Source organism: Triturus cristatus, chromosome 3_1 (genome assembly GCF_964204655.1).
Source record: "Triturus cristatus chromosome 3_1, aTriCri1.1, whole genome shotgun sequence".
Classification (NCBI taxonomy): domain Eukaryota; kingdom Metazoa; phylum Chordata; class Amphibia; order Caudata; family Salamandridae; genus Triturus; species Triturus cristatus.
In genome coordinates, this window is record NC_140583.1 from 1,047,016,108 (window position 1) to 1,047,038,025 (window position 21,918).

Consider the following 21,918-nt stretch of genomic DNA (forward strand, 5'->3'; position numbering starts at 1 on the left):
GTCTTTGAGAGTTATCTTGAACTATCTGTCAAAGAATGTGAGAGAATCAGATGAATGTCTACAAGTGGAACAATTGACCTTGCCTGCATCAAAAATTGGACACCTATACCTGTGTAACTTGATAAGTTCTTGTGAGCCATATATGAAAAATAGAACTCGGAGATGTTAACTCACCAAAACATTGCTGATGATTCATTTCCAATTATTGCAAGTAGAATGATTGTCAGTGAGGAGTTGGTATCTGCAGAGATATATTCAAAAGGTACGGGCCATGTTGTTCAAGAACTTAACAGCAAATGGGAGGAAGCTGACCTTCGTGTTGTGCCACATGTTGAGTGGGCTGTTCGAAATGGTTCCAATCGAGTCATTGTACTGTCAAATGACACAGATGTTAATATTGTACTACTTAGATTTGTTGCAATGTTCAAAAGTTAAGGATTGTCAGAGTTATAGATATGTTATGGGACAGGCGGGAAAAGACACTTAATCTCGCTTCATATTCTGTACAATAAATTTGACCCAAAGATGCCCAGTGTTCTTATCAAGTCTTATCAAGGGGAGAGAATGTAGCCTTACGGCTAGAGCAGTCAACTTCGAAGCTGGGGAACCGGTTTGAATCTCGGCAAACGACGCTCAACATCCTGTGATTCTGGGCAAATTACTTAATCTCCCCGTGCCTAACACAAATGAATGTGTCCATCTGTAACGGAACTGATGCTCATGTAAAGCGCTCTGATACCCGATTTCTCGGGTCTAGTTCGCGATATATAAAACTCTAAAAAAAGAAAAAAATGAAATCACATATTCTTACAGGTGATGACACTATGAACAAAATTGGAACAAAGCTTGGAACTTTAACTGTTGAACTGTGAAGTTTCTAAAAGTATTTGATGAGACAGAAGAAAGATCTGACGTTGAAAAATATCTTGTGAGTGTGTGGAAAATGAGTTCTGACTGTCACACATTTGATGATCTTCAGTAGAGTGAGTTCCACAGATCAGTCCTGCTATGTGACCTTCCACAGACGTAATATTCTGTACATGGACACATTAAAAGAGCACTGTGCTTGATAAGAAGATGTGTAAATGTTTTGGATCACATATATGTAGAGAAAGATCCATGTAAATTTGGTAGGGAAGATATGGATGGGGTGCTAAAACCTATGAAATTTCTAAAGCCTCTTCCGACAGGACTTACATGTACATGTATTTGCAAAACCTGTGCTACAAAAAGATGTCCCTGTTGATATGCTCTTCTCAATTGTTCAACATTCTGCAAATGTAACACAAGTGATTGCCGAAACAAATAAATAAAGTGAAATATCAAAATGTGTCTAAAAACAGGAGTGATAAACATTATTTTTTTCATATTCAGATCATAAACATTGTTTGGTACATACATAAAAGAATTAAAAAACATTAATATTTGTTCCATTTCTATATATGTCTCTTCTTCCTCTATTATAGCCGCCATGTTGGTAAATGGCAAAAGAGTTGCTCTAAGGAGATATTTTCTTTCTCTATAAGAATACTTGACCCCCAAACCTATGTTTTGACACCAAAATGAAGTATATAGGTCTCATGGTTCCTGAAATATTACATAACTGCAACACATCCACCATTTGTTTAAATGTCATCCAGAAAAATTCAGCCCGGATCAGCAATGTCTACCCAAGCTGAATTACTTCTTTAATGATCTAAAAACACAAATCAAAAATGAAAATCTCTGGACAACATTTTTTTTTACAGAGGTATATCAGGAGGCTGGGATTAATGGGAATGGGACCAATGACTCCCAGGTATCTGTAGGTCAATGCCTCTCCATTAGAGATGGGAGAGCCAACAAATTAATGGGAAGAAACGAAGCAAGGAGCTGGCTAGAATCTTAGAGCCTGTGCACGACCTGAGCCCTGAAAATGTGTGCTACGTAACTTATAGACCAAACATAATATACAATATGATAAAGTCTCTTCAAAATGCAATAAAAAGTGTATTTCTTTAGCGCGTGCAAGCTTTGACATTAGCACGTCATATTATAGCACTGCACCAAGAAGTCCTTTTTACAAAGTGATAATTTTTAAACATGAACCTTTAGTGAGCTAAGAGGCAAGATAATTGTTATGTAAACCCTGTACTAACTCAAATTATTATTGCTCAAGTGAAAGCTCTGTTTTAAACATTGTGAACCTTTCAGAAGTTTATTATATGGCGCCAACCTGGCCTGAAGATATTTTAGCGCTTTACATAAACACCCCTTATACAAGTTGTTGTTGTTTATAGGGCTAGGGAAATGGAGTGATTTGCCCGGAACGTGGTACAAAAAGGTATAATGAGAAAGAGAACTTCCTCAATACTTCAAGGGCCGAGAGGAACTCTAAATAGGGAGTACACCCTCCTGTGTGTTAACATTAAACCACAACAAGTACTTCTCTAGTACATAAATCGTGTTCATGACTTTTGTTTAGATGGAACCTGATCCAACAGTGATGGGAAATCCCTATGTGGAGCTTAGGATAATGGCCCACTGGGAAGTGGGGAAGGAAGCAAGTCCTTTTGTTTTATTTACCCTCACACACCCTAGTGGTGTCATGCTTCATCATCGGGTCACCCTGACGCCTAAAAGTCAGGGTGGGCTCGACCGTGTTTCAGGGAGCTCTTAGCGATATTATTGGCCAGGGGGAATAAGGATTAAACACCCGCAGGCAGATCCCAGTTTCCCGTTATTCTTGGATCTGTCAGGGATATTAAAATTAGAAACGTAAGGGTCAGTTAGGTTATTATGGTCCTAAGACCCTAGTGCCAACATGTTTCAGTCCGCTAGTGCCCCTAATGGGTGCTGGACTTTCTTCAGGGTGATGAAAAATCCTCCCTGGAAAAGAAAATAGTGGGGGAATTTCCCTATACTATTTTTAATAAGGGCAGATAGCTGCTCCTTTTCATATCAGCAGAATATTATTATTTAGTGTTGGCCTATGCGTGGAAACTGGGATCTACCTGCAGATTTTTAATCTTTATTCCCCCTGGCCAATAATATCTCTAAGAGCTCCCTGAAATATGGTCGAGCCCACCCTGACTTTAGGCGTCAGGGTGACCCGATGATGAAGCATGACACCACTAGGTTGAGTGAGGGTAAATAAAACAAAAGGACTTGCTTCCTTCCCCACCTCCTAGTGGGCCACTATCCTAAGCTTCACATAGGGACTTCCCATCACTGTTGGATCAGGTTCCATCTAAACAAAAGTCGTGAAACACGATTTATGTACTAGAGGAGTACTTTTTGTGGTTTAGTGATTTGCCCGGAATCATAGAATGTTGAGCCGACGCAGACACTGGAACTGAGTTTCCCAGTTCCATACCCGACAGCTCTGGCCCTAATGCCACATACAAGATACAGGGAGGTAGTGAGGCAGGCAGAAGCCACATGAAAGTTCAGCTTGTTATGGGCTCGAGGTTCCAACAGGTCCTCGAGCTGAGCCGAATTCAGGCTTTAGGCTCGAGCCTGGCTCGAGTTTTCAGTGGCTCGTCCACCTCTACTTTCCATATATATATAGGGGTAGATTTTAAAAATAAAGGAATGCCTCTCCAAATATAGGGCTATATTTTAAAAATAGGTCACTCTTCCCCATATATAGGAGTAGATTTTAAAAAAAGACAGCTCCCTCACTTAAAACAAAGATAGATTTTTTAAATAGCCACACATATGTCATACATGTGCCTTAGCTAAATAGTATTAGAAAACTGATTGATGCACCCTCAGGGTACCAAACACTCCTCGGCTTTGACTAGCCTTATTGTTATGTCCTCTGTTTTCTTCTAAATAGTTCACTCGTCTCGGGGGCGCTAGAGGGCGCACGGCGACATGGCCGCCTTCTGAGACGGCTCCGCTGGTCAAGCCAGAAATGCGGACATAAACATCGTTAGCGGACTTGCACCTTCCCGCAACTGAAGAAATTAAGGATCGGAACTACTCGGCTCTGCAATATGAGCGGCGGGATGCGGTGAATGTGCCTCTAAACTCAACAAATTGAGCTTATCTACCAAGAACGAGCGGCGATCCGGCGCGAACAAGATGGCGGCGCCCAGTGGAATATAATGATTCGAGGAGCAGAGATAGCGATGCATTAGCGCCCTGATCGAACTGTGCCTGGAAGGCAGATAACTACACTGCGCTGCTGGGACTGGCCAGTGGCGTACCTGCTATCTGTATGCGGCGTCTGGGGCTCCGTCCCATCCAACGGCCTGACACTGGGGTCAGACAAAATGGTGGCAAAAAATAAGGTGGAGGGAGTGGACCGGTTGTGAAGCCGGCGGACTGCTACTGGTCTGTGGCTGGTCCGGCACAGTATCAGCCCGCGCTACAGTGGCGAGCGGCATCCCCACGGGGAGGGCACATGCTGGGATGAGTCCTGTGTGAGGTGCGCTGTGCCTTCTGATCGCGAGACACCTTCGTGCACCGCTGAAGAGATCAGGACCACCCCCCCCCCCTGTCCTACACACGCTGGAGTGGAGAGCAATACAGCCGGACCAAGGCGAGATGCCTGGAGGGGCTGGCGGGGCAATTCTTGAACTTGACTGGCCGTGTTCCTGAGCCCTATGGCCCGGAGGTATGGTGGCTGGGGGCGCGGCTCGGGGTCAAAACGTTAGTGGTGCAATATTAGAGGATCAATTGCTGGATATCCACATGTCTGCCCCCTGACGGGATCACCATGCAGCTGTATAGTCCCAATTAAAAGTGGCATGCGAGTGTCGTGGCCTGTCGCGCGCTTCCCCCGCTGGATGCCAGAACGAGCTGAGGCCGCGTCGGAGGGTTGGTGGCGGAGGACGGCGCATGCTGGGCCGGTCGTCGCGTCCGGAGCGGTGAGCTGGGTTCCTTGATCTCTGCACTGGGCTGCGCTGCAGATTCAGCTTGTCTCCTGGTCGTGGGATCCTCATAACGTGAACATGGGAAAAGCGGACAAGATGCAAACTAAACTCCCATTTGAGGCGAAAAAACAAACCAAGTGTGCGACAGCGACGCCGGATGCCGAATCTCAATCTGATCCTGAGATACCTACGGGTATGGAGGGTGTATTACAGGCCATACAGCGCAGCTTGCAGGACATAAATGGCAAACTGGACACGATTACCTTGCGGGTTGACAATATGGCGGCCAAGCTCGACAAGCACGGAGAGCGCCTTGTCGAAGCGGAAACTCGTATCGCGGCGGTGGAGGATGAATCGCATGATACGACCCGAAAATGCACAGAGATGGAGAGGCTACTGGAAGTTATCAAAACTAAAGTGGAAGATTTAGAAGCGAGATCCAGACGCAATAATGTGCGAATCGCGGGGTTCCGGAATCAACAAACACGGGTCGCATGGAAACCTATGTTGAGGAACTACTCCGCAATGTATTTGGCACGGAAAACCTCTCTGCCATTTTTGTGATTGAACGTGCGCACAGATCCCTTGCTCCGCGACCGAAGCCCGGGGCCACTCCGCGACCGATAATTGCCCGTGTCCTTAATTACAGAGACCGCGACACCATCCTGAGGCTGGTGCGTGAGAAACAGCAGATTAATTACCAGGGAAACGCCCTGGTGTTCTACCCAGACTTCACCATGTCAGTGCAGCTGGCGCGGAGAGAGTTCAACCCGGTCAAACAGAAACTGCGTGAATTAAAAATCGAATACGCCATGCTGTATCCGGCGCGACTCAGAGGGATGCATGAGGGCCGATCTGTCATTCTACAGACGCCGAAAGCAGCGCAGGACTTCCTTAAGAAAATCAATGCTAGGCGCAAAGAGCTGCGGCAGTTGGAGCAAGATAAAGACCAGGACTAGCTGCGGACATATGGTGCGATCTGCCTCGAACATATGACATCGCGATCTGGTAAGATCTAAATATGCTTCATGTTACGGGGCTGGACTGTTGATGCCCTGGGCGACTCGGCGGCCGCAGGGATGCAGGGTGTGGAAGACAATGGCGAACTATGGCAGGTGGCCATGCCCCTAGACAGGCCGGAATGGCACTGAACTCCTGAACTACTAGTGCGATATCTGTAAACTATACGCAGGGGGTGGCCTGGGGAGGCAGTGCTACTGCCGTGTTGAATGTCGCCCTTGGGCTCAGCGGGTTTGCTTCAGCAGAAACAGTAAGAGGAGGTGTGGAGGGCTGTCTGACTGGGCCACCTGGCTGCTACTTCTGTGCTCTGGGTGGTGGTTGGACGGGCATCTTCACCTCTGAGCGTGCGGGTGGGCCTTCGCCGGGCTGTGACACTGGGTTTGAACTGGATGACTGGGTTTGGGTGGCGGACGTGCTTTCTGACCCTCTGGTCGGGATGGCATGGCTACCGCTATGATCTGTTTGAAACTTGTGAGCGCATGAGGGCCTTGTCGTTGTGTTGTAGACTGCGCAATGTGTGGAGTCGAACGTAGGTCATTTAGATAACCTTGAGGTTGCGGGTTGGGGTGAGTCTGCAACATATACATATGCTTGACCACATCCATTACGATGGATGGAGTTGTGTGGTCTCGGTGGACCCCCTACGCGGGTGCTCCCCAATTTCAGCTGAGTTATGCTTCTAATTTGTTATGGGATATGTCTTTGGCATGGTTGGGATGCTGAAGTGGGTGGGGGGTGGGTGGAAGGGGGTTGGGGAATGTTCTACAGGCTTGGGTACTTGAGAAACATTGCTGAGTCCCAGAACCACTTTCAGATACATATAACCGTGGTGATTTGCTTATTTCTGAGTTGCGGTGCAGACTGCAAACTTTCTAAATCCATAGATCTAGCCTGCTGCGGATGACAGATGTGAAGACACGACCCAAACACTTAAACCTGTTAACCTGGAATATCAGAGGTTTTAATAATCCAAAAAAAATCAGGCAGGTCTTTGCATATCTAGATAGACACCGGATTGATATCGCCCTCCTGCAGGAAGCACACCTTACACCTACCTCTAAGATACAGTTGGGGCGCAGGTGTGCGGAGAGTACACGTTGTTCCTCATATTCCTCATATTCTAGAGGGGTTATCATACTGGTTAAAAAGGGAGTGCAATTCAATATAGACGCCACTATTGCAGACGAAATTGGGCGATCGGTTCTAATCACAGGAACGATACGGGGGCAGAGAATTGCCATACTAAATACATATGGTCCAAACACCGATGACCCTGACTTCTACGACAAGATATGGCGCACACTTAGTGAATTTCCTGATATACCGGTAATTTGGGGGGGCGATTTCAATATTGCAATGCACAACACACTGGACAGGTCAGGTGTAACGAATAAGCCTCATAAAAGGGCCATGTGTAAGATGCGAGATATCATGATTGATAGGCGTCTTCTGGATATCTGCAGAACCCGAAACCCTACATGTATGGAAGCCACACACGTATCAGCTGCACATGGCAGCTGGTCACGTATTGATTATTGGCTGGGCTCTGAGGAGATACTGCTATGGGCGGAATCCATAAGACACCTCCCCAGAACACTGTCGGACCACAACCCGGTATTCTTGTCCTTAGCTCTGCCGCATTACACGCCACCTCCATATAGCTGGAGATTTAATGCCAAAGCTCTATTAGATACGATGTACACGGAGACTATAAGCCAAGCCATTAAGGAGTATTTTGACCTTAATGCACCCTCTACGGATGACCCTGGCTTACTATGGGAAGCATTTAAGGCCACGATTCGGGGTGTCTGCATAGGCACTACTGCGGGCATACTCAAAGATATAAGACAGCAGCTCACTACCCGTGAACGTAAGCTACGGGCCCTGGAACATGAGTATGAGCGTACACGTGATATGAAACTGCTGGGAGACATTAGGACTGTACTATCGGAATATCAAACCTATGCAGAGGATGAACTCAAATACATAGGTAGGCGACAAGAAGTGAGAACTTATGGTGAGAGCGGTAGGCCTGGCAAAAGTCTGGCAGCGAAAATATGTTCCGGCCGCGCGCCACAGGCGGTCCGGACGGTCAAGGATGCTGAGCTATGATACGCACGGCATACTAAAAGAATTCATGAGCACGTATGAAGCGTTATATGCTTCGCAATCTACAGCATCTCCTGAAGAGATAATGGATTATCTAGCTGATGTCGCGATTGCATGGCTGTCGGATGCGCAGAGAGAATACTTGTCCATTCCTATTACTGAGGAGGAGGTTACGGAAGTCATTAAATCCCTGCCGAACGGGAAAGCACCGGGCCCTGATGGGTTCACGTGTGAATTTTATAAGAAATTTGCAGATCAATTGGCACCTCACTTGGTGGAGATGTATGGAGATGCCCACGAAAAGCAGAAGCTGCAGCCGACATTACGAGAAGCCATGATTATAACCCTATTGAAACCAAATAAAGATCCTGAATGTTGTGACTCGTATCGGCCATTGTCCCTAATCAATGTACATACCAAGATACTGGCCAAACTCATGGCCACTCGGTTGCAACCGCTAATGACCAATTTGATATTGCCGGACCAATCAGGGTTTATCCCATCTAGGTCCACAGCTCATAACACAAGAACACTATTTGCTTTATCGCACTATCTAACTCCCAATACTAAAGCAGCAGCTGTACTTCTGGATGCTGCAAAAGCATTTGACTCCAATTAATGGCCCTATTTACAAATTATTCTACAGCGAATGGGATTTCCTCCTGTTTTCCTTCAGGGGATACAATTATTATATACGGCGCCAACGGCACGTATTAGGGTTAACAAATACATATCTGAACCTATACGTATCTCGAGGGGGACGAGGCAGGGATGCCCGCTATCGCCCCTGCTATTTGCGATAGCGTTAGAGCCATTAGCGTGTAAAATTAGACATAAACATCACTACTCGGCGCTTCAGTTCTCGCAAAGACCCTTACATATCTCGTTGTATGCGGACGACATGATGCTATATGTGCGTGACCCAGGGCATTATTTAAATCCTTTACTGAGGGAATAGATCAAGTTTGGGCAGCAGTCGGGCCTCAAAATAAACTGGTCTAAGTCCCTGATCATGCCGCTAACAGACACCACCAGCCCATGCGCTCTGGAATACCCATTAGAGTGGCAATCAGAACCTGTAAAATACTTGGGCATCTGGTATCACCGGGATCCTGAAATTGTAATCCGTACGAATTACGGAAGAGCAATTGGGGCACTAGACAAAAAGATAGGGCGTTGGATTCAATTGCCGTTATCCCTGGCAGACCGCTTAGCCATAGTAAAGATGGTTATCCTACCTAAATTACTGTATCTATTCAATAATATTCCGATCCAGCCTCCGCCAGAAGTTTTTCGCAGGATCTCCACTATGGTTCTTCGCTTGATCTGGGCGGGTAAACAAGCCCGGATCGAACTGCGCGCTCTCTCACTGCCGTACTCGCAGGGAGGGATTAGGGTTCCGGATTTATTCCTTTATTATCTATGTGCACAGGCGCAATATGCACATGTTTGGTATCATCCAATCCCATATCTTACACATGCGGCGATTGAAGAAGGAGACACACACCCGACTCCACTGAGGGCTATCCTAACCCACCAGAGACCCCCGCTGCACAACCGCGATATCAATACTATTGATACGACAAATAATGCTTGGCGAACTATGGGTAGAAAGGCACGTAAGTTGCCATTGTACGCTCCGGCGTTGCCAATACACCATCACCCTGAGCTATCTGTTACCCAGGAAGAAGTGGGCATGGGATTGCTTAGGCAGGTGGGCTTTGATACCATGGGAGATTTATACGAAAATGGGGTCTTCAAACCACTTGTAGAGTTGTCATTTATTCGTAATCAAATGCTACTATTCCAATTCACGTATCACCGGCTACAGGGAGCGCTGAAGGCGTTATACCCGACACACCCTGCGGAGCCACCGCAGCTGACCGCTTTACAGTTACTGATCACGACCCCCACTGCTAAGCGACTGGTTTCCAGACTATATGCAGCCCTGCAGGAAGACATAGCGGGCAATACACATAAAGCGATGGACAAATGGAGTAGTGACCTAGGAGATCCGCTAACAGTGGAAGAATGGACCACTGCTTGCTCTCTTACTGGTGTGTTGACACCAAATGGAAATCTGTGTATGCTACACTACAAATACCTCCACCAGTCCTATTACACTCCCGCAAGGCTTTGTAGATATGGTCTGCGAACAGACTCCAAATGTTGTCGCTGTGATGTGGAGGTTGCAGATTTCATACATCTGGCATGGTATTGCGACGCAGTGGCTGGGTACTGGGCAAAAGTGATACAGATGGTGGGGACAATGGTGGGTGTAAATATTGCATGCACTATTCGTACATGTCTGCTGGGACTGCCGGCTGAAATACGGGCAAATAAGCGAAAGTTCTGTGTGGTTGCATTGCTCCTGGCCAAGCGAAGATTATCTTTGTGCTGGGGCAGCACGAGAGCTCCAAAGATTAAGCAATGGATTCAAGACTTGACGTATTGCAAAGACACCTTGCAAACTTACGAGGAGGAACTACCAATGGGGTCTAAACCTAGAGACTACTGGCAATATTTGGTTCAATACTTACAAACGTACCAGGTTGACTAACTATGATTAAAAGTTTGCACTGTACATGATGTGATTTCCAGTAACATGGTTAAATTATCAACAATGGATGAAGGATGTTGTTGTACCATGGCCTGTAAGTTGCCTGTATGTTTTCTATTGTTAAAATATGCTAATTAAAAAAAAAAATTGTTCACTCGTCTCAGTGTAGTATTTCTTTCAGGTCTATCCACTTCTTTTACATAAATAATATATTTCAATTTGCTGGAAGATAATGAAAGAGAGACTTTGTGGCTCCACGGGCACAAAAGAACAGAAGCCAAAAACACAACACAGTTGCTTTTAGGAACCCTGTAAGGTGGAGGGGGAGGGGGCATTGCAATTATCTTAATGCAATTACCATTAGAATAACTACTTTGCCCAGTCCCCGACAGAGCTAGTCTGCACATGCAGTCCTAAACCCTCAGTGAGAAATGCACACGCATTTTGCAGTCCTCCATGCGCGAACCTATAACTATATACAGTTCATGACATTTCGCCTCCATTTCACTATTGTTTCATCCGTGACAGGTGGATACAAAACCAGCGAGAAAGGTGAAATTGTCTCAGGATTGGCATCCACTTAAAGCAGCTTAAAAAATATCGCCAAGCCGTAGTCCTGAGACTTACATACTTGCGAAAAACAGATGGATAATTGAGCCAAGATAATACAATAGGTCTAAAATCAAGTTAAGGTAAAAACTATCACCTGACCAGTGTAGTAGGGTATGTAATTAGAACAGTTCTTGTAAATTAGAACAGTACAACTAGGAATCATGCACAGAAGCTCAAAATAAGGCGATGAAAAACATACCAAGTTGCATGGACAAAACAAGATATTTTTCCTACACACACGTATAGACCATAGTAGCGTTCGGAAGATCGGGGGTTAATTTGGGAACAGATTTCAATTATTTTCAACACATGTAACAACTGTTTAACAGAAGCTGTGTCCGTAACATAGTTTATTTTGGGAGAAAAGGGGTCTGGTATTGACAGTGCTGAATGAACCATAGAACCAAGGAGCGGCGGTAAAGCTGAAGTCCATGTGGGGTCTTTGTGTTGGCAGCTGCCAAATTCAGCATTGCTACGTGGCCCGCCTTGTGTTTATTCAGGACTTTAAGTGGGATGAAATAACTGGGGGGTCTCTCACAGGGGCGAGGCCAATCTAATTAAGGGCGTGGCTTAAAAACACGTAGGCTAAAAATCTGTGCTTAGCATAGTGTGCCACCTAACTTGTATTTTGCTGTTTCTGTCATTGCATCCAGATATGATACAAGTAACATCATACCTACAAGAAGTCAGGACTATTGGCTGTCAATGGTTGTTAGTTGCATAAGATAAATAAGCAGCAAACATGGCTTCTATATAATGAAAAAGCTTCCACCTTAAGCCCTGGTGACACCACAACAATGGACAAAGGGGCCGCAACCCCCCTCGCAGGCCCCGGAGACAGGTGTGGGCCGGTATGGACCGGTTGTTGGCAATTTTCGTGGGTAGGTTTCCCACAGGTGGCAACAATTGGTTGCCTGGGGGGGGGTGGCAGCGGGCTGCCTGGGTGGTTTACAGGGGCGGCAGGACAGCTTAAAAGGCTGTAGAGCACCTTGCTCCCTGCCTGCCCCTGTGGATTCCCGGTGCACGCTGCCTCCACCACGAGAGAGACTTCGTTTACCCACCCTCCCATCCCTTTAGCTTCTGCATATGGTTGGGGAGGCAGTTAAGGAGTCATATTTTGACCACAAAATGGGTTGCCAACGTGGGGCATCACATATCTAAGTGCAGGGGCGGATTCAAGATGTTGTTGGTTTTTGAATAACCCGGGGCAGGGGTGACACAGTTATTGTTGAAGGGCTGGGGGCATCAGCTACTGCAGTCATTCCTGGCCCTAGGTGGTACTCCGTGATATGCCCTGTGAGAGTGGTGGGGGGGTGGTGACTGCGCCAGGGGACCTAGGTATGGCCCGGTTGCCCAGGCTCATCCCCCAAATTGGGTGCCAGGGGGTGTCCCTTTACTGGGTTGCTCTGGCATGATTGTTTTTGGGGAGCCAGCTGCCTTGCTGGCCCCAGCTCCCTCTATCTTGAGGTAGTGGAGAGTTTGCCTTGTAAACTATACCACTAGGAACCGAGAGGTGGTCAATCATGACTCCTAATGGAGTGTGAGAACATGCAAGCAGGAGATCAGTTGTATTAGTAAAAAGTTTGCTGTATTAAACTGTATGAATTTGTGTAAATATATGGAAATGTTATGCAATATGAAGACAACTGTTGAATTTTTAATGTCGTGTTTATGGAGTGTAATAAATACGGCCAGAGAATGGGTATATTTTCAAAACGCAAATCTGGTTGTCTCTTGTGGTTTCATATGATGGGTGCAGCTTTAATGTTGTTCTGGTATGGGAGGGCAATTTCGGTCTTCCTTCTTCAGCACACCGGTCTCGGGACGGTCCCTCACCTGTGTTGCTGCTCCTGAGTTTTAAAAAGAGAAGGGAATTTAAGAGAGAAAATGACTCTATTTAAAGGATTCCCTTTCCCTACAACGCTCACCTTGCATTACGCCATGCCGTAACTTCTCCATGAGTGAGAAGGTAGCAGTGTGAGCACGCGCACATCAATGTGCCTGCTGTCACTGCAGTCCAGGAAAAAATGGACCGCCTGTGCCAGGGCACTAAACAGAGCCCGATAGAGACCCGTTTCAAAGCCCTCTTTAAATAACTGCCGGTGCTCAGCACCGGTGAGACCTGGGCCACTTAAAGCCCTGTGTTTATTCCTAATCTTGTCTTTGAAGAGCTCAAGCCTGCCGAGCAGCAACGAGAAGGTAGGAAAAAACACGACTGGGCCCTGAATGAATAGTTTTAGGCTATTCAAGGCACTCTGCTGCCTTGAACCGCTATAAACAGTATCTGAATAATAAGAATCGTTGCTTCTGTCAGGAAGAATTAATTAATGCTGCGTCAAATTAATGGGCGGCCTTTTCTTATGATACCTATATGTGAAGATTGTCCAAACAGGCCATGTCACATAGAAAGGGAGGGGGCAGCCTTGTACAGAAATGACCTCTTTTGAAAATGTTGCGTTAGAGCTCCCATAATTGGTTGTGGTGGAGGCTCTGTGGTGGGGGAGCAGGGACGATAACACAGGGTTGCTCAGGTGCTGGGCAATTCAGCACGGCTTTTCATGCATTGCATTGGACTGGATCTGCACAAACCGATGACACTTGTCGATCAGAGACGTGTTAAGGCATGAGCAAAGTGGGCTCTGGCCCAGGGCCCCAGCCTTTCAGGGGCCCCCTGATATAACCAGCTCTGTTCTGCAGAGAGACTTGCCCTGATGACCTTAAATAATTCTTAAACATATTGTTTTAAATGCTGTTTTCCCTTATTTTATTTTTAATTTGGGTAAAGTGTGAGAGTCTATTACAGACATTTTGCAGATAAATGTTTTGTTTTTGATTCATGCAACATCCATAAAAAAAGTTATTTTCGATCAAAACAGGACCTCACATATGAGGAATGGAAGGGTGTCACTGACATTATTTGCAGTAATATTAGTGAGCCGCTGCTGTATTACAATATTGAAAACACGAGTGGTCCCTGAATATTTGACTATCAGTGACCTGGCCAAAAAGTGCATAAAAGAGCTGAAAGTGAAACTGGTCATAAATTGAATGCTGTTCCGAAAAGGGGCCTCCAAAATGTGTTTGGCCCATGGCCCCCAAAATCCTTAAGATGTCCATGTTGTCGATCAGTGAAAAATCTGTTTTTGTACTTCACAGTAACTACAGAATTGCACTGACGCCATATATACTCCCATATATTCCGGATTTATGAGTGCAAAAATTGCTACCAAGGGTACAGTCCCATGTGATGTGTCCTTTAGAAGAGGTGACCATTGAAATCACTTATTTTGCAAGATAATTCTGCTTAACAGTGGCGGGGCAAAGAAGCTAGGAGGGGGTAGAAGGAACCAGCTTTAAGGATCGAACGATCTGAGGAAGGAGTGTACCACTGTGCTATCAGAGTTTCACCAACAGTATGGCCATGGTTTCACCAAACAATGCACCATGGCACTGGTCATGCTAAGCGATACATGTGCGGTGTAATGCATACATGTACCTGGGCATCTTGGTGCTCCAGTTTGAGCGAATTGCAGACTACTGCATACTTATTCACATTCAATCGCTCTCATTCGCTTTCACTACCTCACTGACTGTCACTCACTTTCACTGGCACATACATATGCTCTGAAACAGAGGCACACGCTCATCTGTTAGTACACACACAATATATACCTTTAAAAGCATTTTTTTTTACTTTCCTCAGCTACCAGTGGCACGTCCCATTCCATCGTTCAGTAACCTAATAGTGAATATTAGATTATTATGTACTATGAGTGTAATAAAAAAAAATCGGCAGAAATCCAGGAGACGAGAGCCCCAACACCCATAAGGGCGAGGCACCGCTGTGTTCTTTGCACTGATTTTGTCACCTCTGAGGCCAGGGGCTGCAAAGGCAGCAGTGCCATGGGTCACAAGGGACAAGCCATGGTGTCCCTAAATGGCGTCCATGTTCTCAACTCTATCTTCTTGCACTCACCTCAGTAGCTGTCCCCTCCAAACACACATCGACATTTTATTACATCATCATACACTATCAGCATTCTGTCATAGCGTTCCACCTCGGTTACTATACTCGGAATGGGTTTACACAAGACATTGCAGCCCGTGTCATTGTACGTGTGGTTGCAGATATAGTTTTCTTTCTTCCTCACCCACTGCCTTGCAGGGAAACTGACTGCAAAAGCCTACGGTCAACATAATTGCAATGGGAGAGCAGGTGACAATAACTCAGCCCTGCAGATCAACCGCACAGCTTCTGTTTCCATGCGACATACCACTCACTGAATATCCGTACACAGAAAACGTCTGAGTACGCGGTAGAACCACATACTTCTCCGGTGGCTTGGTTACCTTCCGCCTCACGTCTAATTGCTGCTTTGCTAAGGGGTGACCCTTTTGTTGTGAGACATTGTTCCAACGAGTTTAGCCGCCTCTAAGCCTCTATCTGATGTGATCCATCCAAACAATGGCCACGCGCTCTCACCACAGTCCAACCTTACTGCGCCCACTGGAAATAATTAGTCCCTCTTCTACTCACCACGCGCGACTCAATTCGTCATTGTCTGTTTGCCTGCCAAAGGCGTGGTGCCGTTGGTGAGTCAGCAGCGCTTCTAGAAGAGTCCTGCCTTGCCGCGTGCGCTCACTGCTGACCGTCCATGACGACTGCTAGATTGAGTGACTTTACACTGGTGACTTCCAAATGCCAACAACGCACAGCACACCGCTCGTATCCTTGAGCATTTAAGCACAAGTAGACCTTACGGCACAGAATGACCACAAAAGATCACTTGTGTGGCCTGGTGGTGCGCGCTCCAAGACTCCACGCCATCCCCTGCGTCGCTGCTCCCTTGACCCCCAGTTACCACAGAAACTGTCTGCTTGACTCTTGGCCTAGATGGGTCGTGCCCAGGCATGCCCGCAGAAGCAGCAGGGCCATAACTTAATCGGAGGAGGAATGTCAGGTGCTGCCACGCTAAACGCACATTTTTTGCAGTTTTATTCAGCGCGCGTGTTGGTATTAGAGCGCTTTACACGAGTCCCAGTGTATAATACACGTTTTGTATCCCAGACGGTCGGGAGGTGGGGGTTGTCATGGTTTTCGTTATTTGCCCAGAATCACAGGATATTGAGGGGAAACATGCATGGGCGTAGGAAGTGTGGGGGACGCGGGGGATATATCCCCCCCAGATTTTGGAGTGGGGGGGACACGGGGGACAAGGGTGGGGGGGACGAGGGGACAAAGGAATTTCCCCTCTCCCTTCTGTAATTCGCAGGGCCATTAGCGCGCGAAAGCGCTACCTAATGGCCCTACACTTGACCTGCCTGGGGTCAGAGGCCCCCACCCGCCCTCTGCCTTTTGTTCTGCTGCAGGAAGGCTCAGCCGTTCTGGGAAGGGCAGAGAACAGAGAAAAAATAAACGCTGTCTCTTTTCCTTCATGGCAAGGACAGTCTCCAGTACTCCTGATCTGCCTCTGGCGGCTGCCCTCCTCTCTTTATTCCTCCATCTCTTTCTGTCTCTGTCTCGCTCCTGCTTACGTGCTGATTTCAAGAGGCAGCTCTTAAGGTACTCTCTGATTTCAAGAGGCAGCTCTTAAGGTCCTCTCTCTTGCCTCTCCTTTTCTTTATTTGTTCCCCTGTGAAATTGATCCAAAAAAGGCTGAACACTTTGGCTGTAAATGTCCTCATTTTCTGACCGTTTTCTATTGAAAAGAAAAACCTCGGAATGGAGAGAAAAAATAGTTAAATACCTAAATAAAGCAATATAGAGTGGACAGCAGACAGGCCAGACTGTTATTTACACCCACACACATTAGCGCCACTTTACAGAGTTTGCCAGTGAAAGCGCTACTTTCTTTTTATCTTCTTTCTTTGAACAACATTGTTTTCCCAGGGTGGGTAAGTGCGCCATTCCTAAAGGGACTGCAATACCTGGTTGATGGGTAGAGTGGAAACGTTTAATATGATCGTTTTCAACTTTTTAATTATTTTAGCTTATAAAATGCGGCTCTGTGTTTGGGGATGTGGTCTTTTTTAAACCAAACTGCATACATTTTGAAAGGATATAAGCAATGGACATTGAAAGGGGTCCCTTCCTGGTCCTGTACCCATGTCTTGAACTTTTCAGGCAAAATCACTTACTGATTTCTGAATAATGAGTTTAAAACCGTTAAGGTAACCATGTTTTTTTCTGATTACAGTTCACATGCTTTGCTTATTCTTGCATTCCCTATGAGTGTTTGCTTTTTCCAGGGTGTTATTCATTTTTTTTCAGGCAGCATTTTACTGTTGCTTAGTGCATAATTTGAATTTAGTCGCAGCACAAATGAGTTGTGCTGAAGGCAGTGCGAGTTTCTCTCAGTGGGGCAGTATGGTGTTCAGTGTGGGAGAGAACGTGGCACTCTGGCCAGAGCTGCTGAATTTGGAACTGGAGAACCATGTTCAGACCTTCATGACCAGTTCACCATACCACACTCCTGACAGAGCTTATTCCGATGCTACACCTTAGAAGGCCCGATAGACCTTAGAAGCCCAGGTGTCTTAGCACCCGCAGGTGGACCTGTCCACCACAATCCATACTGTAGTTCACTTCCAGTCTTACGGGCAGGCATATGAAGAAGCACATCCTAGATCGACAGTGAATCTGTCACTGAGGTCACAAGACCCTTGAGGCCAGTCCACCTCACCCATTGGTACCTCCATTGGCCTTTTTCCAGCACTATCAGTGCAACTTGCCAGGGGTTGGCAATGTAGGATTTGCATGCCCTCCAAACTTAGGGGGTGATTATAATGGCATGGGACCGCCACGTCACCCCGTCGGTGGCGGTCTCACCGCCATTGGTGACTGCATCACAGCCCGCCATATTACAATGGCAGGTGGTTACCTGGTGGTCGGAAAGACCAACCACCACGCACCCGACGGGCTTCTTGAGCCCGCCGGTGTGGTGGAGGGGCTCGTGGTTCCTACAATGCTGGTGGTGCATGCAGCAGGGATTACGATGTACCTTACCCGCCAGCTTATCAATGGCGGTTCACCTGCCATGGAAATGCTGGCGAAAGGGACATTGGGGGCCCGTAGCAGGCCCCTTTACCCCTGGCCCTCAGACATGGGTCCTGGGGGGCATCTATGATGCCCCACAACATATCACTGCACCATGTGGCAGGCACCGATATATTTAACATGTTCCTTTTTTTTTTTACTTTGCGGCGGATGATGCAGCCAGCAGCACCTGCTGCAATGTAAAAGATAGGCACTGCGAACACCGTAGTGGCAGTCGCATTGTAATGCCTATCGTGGGGCCTCCACCTTGAAGGCCAGCGGTCCCATTCCCCGATTTGATGGCGGTGGTACTGAAGTCCGCCTGCCATCGTAGTCAGCCCCTAAGTTTGCATTTTATGAATATGATTCAGCGGGAAATAAATTGATGTTTGCAATTTAATTGACTTTGGTTGGCCTCTTTTCTATGAGATTTCCCTGTTGAATGTGCCTTTACATTATACATTTTCGGTTGTATGAATTGATTGCATACTACACTCTCCTACAGGTATTAATTTGAGTGTCATTAGGAGTGTCTGGGACCAATTGTTTTCTTAGGAATTGTTTTCTTTACTAACCTTTGCAAAGGGCCCTAAACTTCACAGCAACACAAGTCACATTTCTTTTAGTAATTTGGGATCCGTTTGAGCTACAAAATTGTTTTGGAGGAAATCGTTAAATTATGCAGCAGATGATGTATTATGTGGCAAATATGATACAGCCATAGTTAAGTGGAAAACATTTTTCCACTTAATTTTGCCCCAACATTGTAGTTGATCAATTTGTAAGTTCCCCAAACCCAAAAGTCGAGTTTGGGCACAATTTGCATTTTAAAAGCAGCCCTATAACACAGGGCTACTTTTAAACTGACCTCAGGCTTTAGCAGTGCACACATGCAAGCGCAGAAAGGGCTGCTGGCCTCTAAACTGCCATGCCTTATTATATTCTAGGGACTTAAAAGTAGTTCTAATCCCCCTGCCCTTTTATGTACTAGGGCCTTATAGGAGAGGTCATGCCAATCATAGGGGTACCCTAACCCATAGTGCACCCTAGTGTATGTAGGTGTTTTCGCTGTATTTTTAAGTGCCTCTTTCAGAATAGCACTGGCTGTTTAGGCAGAGGCCAGGGACAGTCAGTCAGGTACCACCAGTACCAGTCAGCAAAAAGTTGGGGAGTGCCCAGGGCGGCTTTGCAACACTAGAGAAACACAACCTCAGAATGTAAAACATAACACCATGGTTGGGGGGTTCTCTTCAATAATCAGAATTGATTTCTATCCTAATGAACCCATTTTCCAACATTAGGATAGGGAAAGGCTGGGGAAAAATCATAACGTTCTAATCTATACAGTGAAGTTTTTATGCAGCTCTTTGATGACGGTTAATAGCTCACTGTTCAATGATAGGATTTTAACTTATAAAATTCAAATACCAAAAGAATATCTCAGACAAAAGCAGTAACTCACTGACCTATTGAATTAAAACTTTCACTAGACATGCCTTTGATCTCTCTCATAAAAAGAACATTATTCACCAAAGTTATCTTCACATTTTTATTGTTGCCTGAAAATTGCTGGAGACCAGGAATGCAGCAGCAGGTACTTTTCAAACCCTAATGCACTTGCAAACACGACGCCCCCACGGTAAGTCAGCGGCCTTTGTTTGCTTTGTGCATTAAGATGCAAGATTCCTATATATGTTTTTTTTAAACATTTGGTCTCATTACTATATGAATGTAAATAACAATAAAGCATACATGCAAACTGTGACTACATGCCTGCTTTTCTCAATATTTCACTTCAAAAGTATGCGATTGTATTTGTTTAACGGGCGGTGATTTGTATAGGGTCACTGGAAAGCGCACAAGGTTGTCCCTGTCCCCCCCAGAATTTTAGTGTCTCCTACGCCCCTGGAAACATGTATTCGAATGTGAGTTCTGAGGTCCAAGGTCGCCAGTCCTAGCCGCAAAACCACACCTCTTCCCACATTGTGAAAAACACATTTAATCATTACTCTAAGACGTTGCTATGTACACTATATGTTTCTCTTTACCCTTAATGCTGGGATTTGTGTCCTTTTGTCAAAATGGCTTCCTCGCGGTGGCCAAAGGGTCACTTTTGCACTGCATGATGTGAGACAGGTATAGAAGAGCTGTATAGCTGTAAATTCCACCTGATCTCATGGTGCAAAAGCCCCTTAGTCCGATCCCTGGGCTTCCCATCGACATCCAAATACATTCTGGAGAAGTAGTCATGGACTTTTTGCATTGGAGTAACACACATGAAAACGAGGCAGGTATCAATGGAAAGGGTTGACTTTGGTAATTGTGTATCTTTGGTGACAAACATACAACTCTTGCAAGAGGGAGCTGAACCGGTATAAAACAGATGCATACAGGAGACAGACTGGGAACCTAAAGCAAGTAGCAGCCCTGGCACATTTTGTCAAACCAGTCAGCATGCTGCACGTAAACAAATTGCAAATATTGTGTGTTTTACAACGCATTTTTAGGTTGAGTCTACTAGACAGTCCATAAGCTGTCTGGTGCGAGGCATAGTGCAGCTTACCAAGAACCTAGAGATGCTTGGAGTCTGGCCATTGCTAACCAATGGTTAGCTTGCCTTGTCACTCTCATTTGCCTGCTTCTTATTCGTGTACCATCTTGTCAACCTTGTGTATGTGCCTCTAAAGGAGCATTAACTATTTCCAATCTCGTTGAATGGCTGGCATAGCTGCTTCCACTGCTTGCTTTTAAAGCACTACTTTTTTCTTTTGCGTGAAGCACTTCATTAGAGTCCAAGGGCCATAGGTATCTACATATTTCTTCATAGACACAGAATGGGCAAAACCCTTTGATACATATGGCCCCATGTGTTTTCGAGTGGTCTCCCTCGTGTATATCTTCCCCCTATACTCTTTGTTACTCTCCGTTGCCCAACTGCTTCTCCACACCCTCCTCTCTCTTGCATTTGCCTGTGTGCCTCTCCTCATTGCTTTCCTCTCCCACGCCCTCCGTGTTGCTTTCCCCCAAACCCCATGTTGCTTATGCATCCCCTCCATCCCTTCTCACGTTGCTTTCGCATCCCCTCCTGTGTTGCTTCAAGATTACACTCTCCCCTAAATTGCTGCACCATTCTCCGCCACCCTCCCCAATGTTGCTTAGCCGATCTCCCACACTCTCTCATATTACTTCACTGTTTGCCCATCCCCATGTTGCTTCGCCATTCCCCATGCTCCCCCATGTTCCTTCTGTCCCCCTGGCCCGCTTTACAAAATGCTTTTGCACTGTTCATTTTCATTTTAGTTGCTGATCCAACTCGGATCAGTAATTAAAATGAAAAACAAGCATTGGCAATAGCTTTAGTTTCCATTGAAAGTGCCTTTTGCGTCATTGATGGGTGTAGACAATCAATAAGTCATCATACATGCAATCTGTCACTCATTTTTGCACTCATGCATCCATTCATTAATCCACTGACTCATCCTTCCATTCACCTCTGACACCCGCACAAACTCAACAACACATGCAAGATAAATTAAAAGATTACAAGTAGAAAAAAGAAAACATGTTGCCTTCTCAACACAGCGGACACATGTTAGCAATAACAAAACTAAACACGGCAGTGGGTGTCTGTCTTGCAAAGGTATTGTAAATAGTTTAGCATTGTTTTAAAATTCAAGCATGGCCGCAACATTTAGTGTTGGCCATCTTGAAATGGTAAA

General features: G+C 46.0%; 1 long non-coding RNA gene across 1 annotated transcript in view; it reads right to left on the bottom strand.

The window, feature by feature from the left end:
- Positions 1–16,017, bottom strand: part of LOC146861485 (uncharacterized) — a 100,572-nt gene extending 84,555 nt beyond the window's left edge. The window contains exon 1 of the long non-coding RNA XR_014978967.1: positions 15,701–16,017. This is a non-coding gene — a long non-coding RNA (uncharacterized LOC146861485). The remainder of the gene's footprint in view (positions 1–15,700) is intronic.
- Positions 16,018–21,918: the final 5,901 nt, after the last annotated feature.